Here is a 9,160-nt window from a genome sequence, read left to right as displayed (position 1 = left end):
GAGAGAGGGGGAGGAGAGAGGAGGGAGAGAGAGGGGGAAGGAGGGAGAGTGAGAGGGAGGATCTAGAGGGTATCTGTAGTTCCTTAATCATTATAATTGCAGAGATATCTAAACACCAACCGACTCTCCCATAGGTCAAAGCGCCTGTTCAGGATCCAGGTCAGTAGCTGTGTCTGTCTGTCCCCAGAGAGTCTAGAACTCTTGTTCCTCACTCCCCACCAAAACGTAGCTGTTGCTTACGATTCTTTAACACACCGTCCCGTCAAGTGTATGAGTCCCACCCAAAGGCACCTGCGGGCTGACTCACTGGAAACCCAAATTTAGAATACAAATGGTTTCAATTAGATCTGAAAGTGAGCCTGGTGCACTCTGCTCATCTTCCACACAGCCAGAAGGGGTCGGAGGTTCCCATTTTATAGTGACAGCTTCAAACAGCACGCTGGGATATATAGTGACTGGATGCCATTTAAGTCTTAGCCGGAAAAATAGCTCCTGTACGTGCAACGCATGCTCCAGCACTCCAGTTGAGAGGGGAAACCTCCCCCAGGCGGAACTAAAAACCCATCTGAAGACCTCCATAAAATAAAAAGGAGATGGTGCTATGCTTCCATCAAACTGGTCATCAGTGAGGATTTGTTTATACAATTTTGACATATAGGTTTTCTTTTACTGACGGGTGCTAGAACTCAATACCCATCAACTTTAATATCAACTTTAATTAAATACAAATTTATTACTGAGATAAATTTAATATTAGCTTTCTTTAATAGCTATTTCTGAACTTTGAACAGGTGTCAACCCCGTGCTATACTGGGGATCCAGAGCCATCAATTCCTCCTTGTTGGACAAAATAATGTCCATTCATCTGCATTCTGCAAGACCTGGCTCCAAAACTCTCTCCCAATACCACTTTCCAGTGCTATCTTTGAGTCTTCTTGCTGATACCCATGCCAAGCTCAGCTCATGCCAATACCATGCCCTCCTACTGCCAGGTCTCTGCATCTCTAACCCTTCTCTCCTTACGGCTCAGCACCTACACCATTTCATTGACGTTTTATCCATACAAGAGGCTTCTGTGGTGGCTACCTGTGCCTGGAAGATACTTGCTGCACTTGACAGTGAAAACTGTCTTAAGCGAGTGCTGACTCAGACCATGATAAAGTTGACGCCAGTTGGTCTGGGATTGGCTCTGCCCAATCTTTTGTCCATCACCAGAAACCTGAGAAGAAGCCATTCCAAGCAAGCACCCACAGTACAGGGCGCAAATGATGCCAGTTGATTGCAAAGTGAAGTGAGGGCTCTTGGGAAAGATATGGCATTTCATAAACTTGATGAAAATGATATCATGGTTCATGTTGAGTTATTGATCACCCAATACATAAAGAGGAGAATAATTCCAAGGGGACTTTATCCATCAATGATCTGGATATCAACCAATTAGGAGAGGCACCCGAAAATTAAGAAATCCCCAAAAGTATGAGGTGAAAAGAGAGCTTTAGTGTGAAAGCTCTCTTCACACTAGTGAAACAAAGAAGGAAATCCTACAGTTCTGTAGAGTCTTTCAAAATTTGTGTGTCTGTCTGTCTGTCTGCCCGTGTGTCAGTATGTGTGTGCCTCTGTGTTTGTCTCTTGTGTGTCTGTGTGAGTGTATGTGCATCACACCTGTGCAGGTGTCTACAGAAAGCGAGGGTGACAGATGCCCAGGAGCCTGTGTCCTTTGCAAGAGCCCTAAGCAGTCTAGACTGCGGAGCCACCTCCCCCGCCTGAAACCTGCAGGTTTGCCTGACAGTTATGAGGGAGGGTGAACAGAAGGTCACCTCTCAATCAACCTCAAACTCAGTATTCGTTCATTCTAAAAATTAGAGAAAAGTTTCAATGTAGCTTAAACTGCGTTACGTCAAAGTTAAATTAATATGATTCGCAATTGTTACCATGACTTTTTTCAAGACCAATTCCAAACTGCACCCCACCCCCCCACCCCCCCAACACACTATTGGCTGATAAATGCTTCCCTTTCAATCGGGGTTTTCTTAGAACCAATTATGCTGCTGTAAGAAGGACCTCATGGGTCATTATTCTGGAACCATCTCTTTTCCCTCTAAATGATTGCAGCTTTTAATCTGTGCTTTTTTACCTTCCAGATTATGTCCTAGCTATTTATGAACTAGGATTGTTTCCTTGCTAGACCTACTTCTAAGACATTGGAGGTTGAAAGGGGCCTTGGGATCAGGCTGCCTACCTTAAACTCTTAGCCCCATCTCCTTTAAGCTGTGTGACCTTGGATGATTGTGGTCAACTTGGCCCAACCTGAGAATCATCTGCAAAGAGAGTCTCAGTGAAGAATTTTCTGCCCTGGGTTGCCTCTGGGTGGGTATGTCTGTGAAGAACACCCCTCTGAAGTGCCTAAGGGGAAACAGATTTGAATCTGTCAATCTGTTAGTAAAATACATTCAAGAGGAGAGACGTCCTCCGCTCCCCCCGCCCCCCGCCACACACACTATAGGTAGCACCCTAGCAGTTATTCTGGACTCACTGGCTCCACCCCTAAGGTATTCACACCTCTCTGACATCTTTGTATTCACACTTCTCTGACTTGAAGATGGCCGTCAGCAGCTCTGGAGGTGGGTGTCACACCTGCTCCTTCCTCCCCGTGACTCTGCCTAACCCTTTTTATATGCCTCCATGCACACGGAATCCTATGGTGTTGCCCATTTGCTCTGGTTCTTCCTGGGCACCCTTCTTTCAAAGAAGAGCCATGGTCGTGGCTGGCTCACAGAGGATGTGAGCAAATTGTCCTCCAAGTACAAAGGCAACAGGACAGTGAGAGACAGCTGAAAGGACATGCCAGCACGAACCCTCAACCTCAGGGAACCAGATACCAACATGGGATTTTGAGCTTTGGGGACACCGGTGCCCTGGCAAATGTTGGTCTGGCAGCACAGGTATGTCTGACCTCTGCCTGGGCAGCTCTGGATGTGGCCTAACACATTTGTAGGTGACAACCTCATATCATACTGTTAGAAGGTAGGATACCTCTGGCATCCAATATCTATCTATTGCTATATTTTTCTTTAATATTGTTAATCTTTATGTTATTTTAGTTAAATAGTCTAGATAGCATAATCTATGTTAATCTAATATGTTCTACATTTATCTGATATTCATATATTAGATATTATCTGTTGTTAATGTGGAAAGGTTGGCTATCTCCCACCTGGGGTCTGAGACCTTCTTATCTTGGGGGAGGAGTCGGATACTTTTGCATCCAGTTCCCAGGAGCCAGCGAGGTTGAGGGGAGGAGCTTGGTGGAGGCTCAAAGGCAATCCTTTCAGAATGAAGTTGCAGAGATGGAGAGCCCTGGCCTGCTCGCCCACACAAATGCTATGACAAAGTAGGCCTTACACAGTGTCCCTGAGACTGAAGGAAAGGTCGCGATGGTTCTGTCTGCTCACACGTGGCTCTACAAGTCTTCTACCCACAGATTCCAGGTACACGGTGGGCCTCAGTGACGTGTGGTTTAAGGTAAAGGGTGGTTATGCAGACTAATATGTTTCTAAGAAGCAGCATGCTGGTTATTCAGATATCTGTCCAAAGCTATGAACTTAATTAGCTTTAATACCCTCTTTGCAGCGAAAACTAACGTGAAAACGCAGACACGGGAGGGCAACACATCTGGCTAATTAGCCTGGGAAGACAACATTTATTCGTCACTTCTGCCCCAGCTTCTAGACCCCTTCCCTAGGTAGCCAGAGACTCAGCTCCCTGGAGACAAGACTCTTCGCTTTGATAAGGAGAGAGAGAGTGAGATCCCTGGAGCCATGGCTAGCACGCTAGGACTCCAGCGGGTGTGGACCGAGCTGGCACACTCATAGGTGGACAGGCAGGGAGTTAAGTGTGGGTGGGCCACTGAGAGGTATCTAGTACAACTGCCTCGTTAATGTGATTTTATCTATCCATACATCTATCTATCTGTATTCATCACCATCATCATTGTCTTCATCTTTGTGTTCTATCTAAATCTATCTTCTATTTATCTATGACCTATCTTGCTATCATCCTTATTATGGTATATAATCCTTATATGGTATTATATATATATATACATATATATATATGTACATACATATATATACACACATACACACACACATATACACACCATAATACACACACACACATACACATACATACCACTTTGGAAGCAGTGGGAAGGTACTAAGGATCTAACACAGAGCCTATGCAAGCTAAGCAAACCTCGACCACTGAGTTGCACTCCCAGGTTGACCCTTTCAACCCTTTTAAATGTATAGGTCAATGGCATTAAGGGCATCTCCAATGCTCTCCTGCTATCCCCAACACTCTCTGCAGAGGCCTTCACCACCCCAAATGGACACCCAGTAAGAGTAAATAAATCCCCATCACCCGCTCCCTCCCCAAACTCCAGCTCCTTGATCACCCCATTCCCTCCAGTCACCTTTCTACTTCCTGACTCTATAAAATTGCCCAGTCTCACCTGGGTAAAGCCGCACAATATTTCCCCTTTTGTGACCAATGTGTTTGTTTTAGAATAATGCCTACCAGGTTCTAAGTGATATGGTGATATTGCTTCTGTCCCTCTTGGGGAACTTTATCTGTCCACCTACTGATGAGCATTCTGATTGTGTCTGTGTTCTGTCATTGTAATGGTACTGCTAGTAGGGCTGGAAAGATGGTTCAGGGATTGAGAGCACTCACTCCTCTTGCAGAAGGAGTTCAATTCCCCAGCACACAGGACCTGAATTTGGTTCCCAGTAAATACATCAAGCAGCTGGCAACCATCTATACCTCCAGCTCCAACACAGCCTCTGTGGGTGTCTGTTCTCACCCGCATGTACCCCCCCCCAGCCTCTGAGGGTGCCTGTTCTTACCTGCATGTACCCCCTCCCCAGACACAGGCCCATATGTGTATTTAATTTAAAAAGTTAAAATTAAACCACTGTTAGCACAGTGCTTTGCAAGTTTATCATTTTTAACTGTAATGTTTTATTGCGAAGTATGTGAATTATGATCATTGTTGGAAACTTTAAAAGTCGAGACGTATTAGGAAGCAAATCAAAACAATCCTTAACTCTTCTCTGAGAGATACAAGTACTCACTATGAAGGTTCAGTAATTATTCTATTCTTCCAAACATTCTCCAGTCTCTTTTGTTTTCTTGAATCTATACAGATGCGGTTGTATTTTAAACAAGCTGGAACTGATCGAACTAAGCAGCAGATTCCATGAAATCACACCGTGCAACAGGTCTCACATAGGAAGGTTGTTAAAAGAGGAGGGGACAGAGGCTGCCTGTGAGAGGGAAGAAGAGAAGAGGGGAGGAGAGACATGACCTTTTATCAGGGCGTGGAGCATGCATAAGGAGGACGTGCAACAGGGACGACAATGGGTTGCCTTTGGGTAGCTAGCGATGACCACATCTTGTTGTCCCTGGGTCCTTCAGAAGCTGGCTAGGAGGATGCCTGATTGCGGATGTTGTTACAGGGTCCCTTTCAGTTTTCCTTGGAGGTGCCCGATTTTAAGAGGAACTACATTTTGTGTTAGCTTATATAATATCTTGTAAACTTAAGTTATTATGTGTAACTTCTGTGACTCCCTGTCTTTCTCTCAGATGAATGGTAGATAGATAGATACATGATACATACATACATACATACATGCATCTAGAGTTACAGATGCTGCCAGCATGGCTTTTAAGACTTCCTTGGATTAAATCCTGTTATTAAGAAGCGCCACCATGGTTTCCCAGTGTTGTGGGGTCTTCAGATTATTTCCAACATTTTATGCTGAAGCATACTGGCTACTGAGTGTCCAAGGAATGTGTTCAGTTACTCTCTTCCATCATCTTGCTAGGCAGGATAATGTTTTTTTTTTTTGTTTGTTTGTTTGTTTGGTTGGTTGGTTGTTTTTTATAAACACTGAAATTGGGGCCAAAGAGAAAGTAACTTGGCCAAATGTCTACAGGCAACATCCGATCACTGGCAAAGTAGACTTAAGTGGTGTGGGAAAGAGTATAAAATATCTTCTCAAAGACTCCCTCTCAAGTCTACAAGGAGCTAAAATCTTTCATATCTTACTGGTCTGAGGTACGGCCTCTGTGTGTTCATCTCTCCTAAGCCCTGGCTCCATGAGTCTCACAGAGTCCCTACAAATTTCTACAGCATCTTGGGTTGCTCTGATCTCACCCCCAGTAGGGCTGAGGGGAGGGCTCATGCAAGCTGCCTGTCTGACAGGGGCAACACCGACTCCTGCTTCCCGGATGGCACGTTCATAGAAGGACAAGATAATTGAGCTTCAGTGTGATGTTGTTTCCTTAAATGTCAGGCGTCCTTACATTGCTGTGGTACACATGCTCAGGGAGTAATTGCTACAATAAGAAGGAAGGAAGACAGGTAGTGGGGGAGGGAGGACAGACGATCTGGATATTGGGCATCTCTAGTCATGTCTGATCTCCCATAGTTCACCCCCACCTTTCCCCAAGCTTGGGTAAACTGGCCTTCTCCCCAACACTGCACCAGGCTAAGGGAGCCAAAGAATGAGCTGCCCAGCTCCCCTCTACCACCGCATCCCAAGCTCCATCTTCATGGGTGAGTGCTGGGTGATTTATGGGGCATCTCCATCATTTAGAGTATCGTGATGAATTCGGGTGCTGACGCACTAAAGGTGACGTCCTAATGCAGCGTGATGGTCCCACCTGGAGATATCATGAGGTGAAAGTGTGACTGTGGAAGGCAATTGGTAAAAATTAGTCTTCACATGAGCATCACTGGGAAAGGAGACCGGTCCGGTGCTAAGGCTCCGAGGTCTGTGGCCGGCTTAGACAGAGTCAGAGCTGCTCTTGCGGTTACACCACCAAATGACTCTAGGGTCGGCTGACCTAGCCAGCACACAGAAGATACAGCCCCTGTCATTGCCCTGGAGAATATCCCAGTCACCAAGACAATGGAGGCAAACGCCAGCTCCTCCCAGCTTTGTGTTCTCAATGCATAGTGCCACCATGATGAGGCTCAATCTATGATCCCCTGGCATTTGCTAAACAAGTAAGGCATGGTAGACAAATTCATTCACTCAGCAAGTATACACTCAAGTCAGCGGACACAACGTCTCTACCCCAAACCTGAACACGACTTCCCCACAGGAAGGCGAAGGGGCTCTAGCCAGCCCAGGCGTGCCAAGCATGCCTCTGGCAGGCCCTTCTCCCCCATCCCCTTTGCCTTGCTAAAAACATTAGATTGCATTCCTAAAGCTAGCCACCAAGGTCTGTTTCTTTATTTGGTTTATGTTCTCCTCTTGAGGCTGACTACTGTGGTCCGGCAATCAAAAGCTCTGTTCTGCTCACCTAATTAACACACCAATTAAAATTAAACACTCATCCTAACACAGGAGGCTTACCTTTGTCTCTGTGGGGTAAGTACCCCTTCCCCCTTGTCCCCTTCCCCTTCTCCTTTATCCTCTGTCTCCTGTCCTGTCTCTTATTCCCTGCCCTTTGTCCCTCTGTGGCAGATGAATCTCCTTTTGCTGAGAACTCGGTCTTGAGGTGTCTTGTGATGATGCTGACGCTTTCAGAAGGTCCAAAGGATTGCACACATTCAGAAGACAAGGCACAGATCAGATCACAAGAGGGATTGATGGCCCTTTGGGGTGGGGTGTCATTTAAGTAGGATCCTAGAAGATGGATGGGATGCCATTTGGTGATTGTGTGGCGGAGAGACACGAGAATAAGGTGATGACTCTGAGTAGGATTGATATAGAGATGAAAGACGGGCAACCTGGCCAGAGAATGCACCGGAACACCTGTCTATGGAAACAATGGGACGGAAAGTTTGCCGGTGAGAGCCAGCTTTGCTTTCAGTTGTGTACCACATGGTGAGTCCGTCAGGCTCCAAACCTGTTCCAAAGCCATGGTCACAAAGATGGTTCTGGTTAAAAACCAGTGGGCCGCAGAACAGAACAGAGTTGTGTGAATATGAGGAAGCACTCATGAAGAGGGCGACAGAATTAAGAGGGAGACAAGGGAGGGTGGCAGCGAGAGTAAACACAATGTACTACATGCACACATGCGAATGTGCACACACACATGCATGCATGCATACAGGCACGTGCATGCATGCAGGCATGCAAGCAAAAGCACACCCATGTGAAATCATCACACACATGCACATACATATGCCTGCATGCACACGTATGCATGCATGCATGCACATATATGAAATCATTTTACATACACACACACACACACACACACACACACACACGAAATCATCAAAAAACACCAGACAACTGTGAGCAGAGAGAAAGTGAAAGGTGAACTTCATCTCCCACATGTAAGGCAGTCTCCCCACATCCCTAGGCCTAGCAGAGCTTCCCTCTCCCCCTCCTTCGGGCCCCTTACCCATAAATAAACTTCAAGCCAGTCTCCACATTCTTATCAGAGTGCCTGAGAGTGGCCCCCTACAGTGAGCACCGCTTAAGTGTAACCTGGACTTCTGGGAGCAGGCAATGTATGTTACAAACGGACCTTTATACACCACACTACAATTCCAAATTAAAAGTGTTTTTTTGGAGTCTGCTGTTGGTTACCTGGGATACAGTTTCCCTTAAGGACAAAGCTATAATTACTAGCCAGGCTTTCAGAGACCCATTTAATCCATAATACTGAAATGTAGTTTAATATTGACTTAGTATTATGAGTATTGACTCCAGGGATGAGTGAAGAAACAAAAGAAAAGGAGAAAGGAGGGCAGGATGGGAGGCCATTCCTGGACCTGTACCCCCCCCCCCAACAGCCGTGCCTTGTGTCTCTCAGGCTCTCACAGTGAACTTGAACCTGAGTTTGTACTCGGCTTCTGCACATTCTCAATTCCCACCTCTGTTCAACCTAGTTCAGTAAGTCTCATCTCCTAAAACCTCCTACCTCCCTGCTGCCCGCCTCATTGTGTAACAGATTCTTTGAGATTGAAACCTCCCATCCTCCTGGGAAGCTCCTTAACCATAAACAACTCAAAATAGCTTCAGGAAGTTCCTGAAATTGAGCAGATTCAATAGGCCCCTCCCTTACCAAAAGTAAGCAATTAAAACTGAGAATCTCCACCAGACAGAACGAAGGGAAGGGAAGGGAAGGGAAG

The sequence above is a fragment of the Mastomys coucha genome, unplaced genomic scaffold (assembly GCF_008632895.1).
Source record: "Mastomys coucha isolate ucsf_1 unplaced genomic scaffold, UCSF_Mcou_1 pScaffold1, whole genome shotgun sequence".
Taxonomy (NCBI): domain Eukaryota; kingdom Metazoa; phylum Chordata; class Mammalia; order Rodentia; family Muridae; genus Mastomys; species Mastomys coucha.
The sequence above is the reverse complement of the archived record's forward strand: the minus strand, read 5'-3'. Positions refer to the sequence as shown.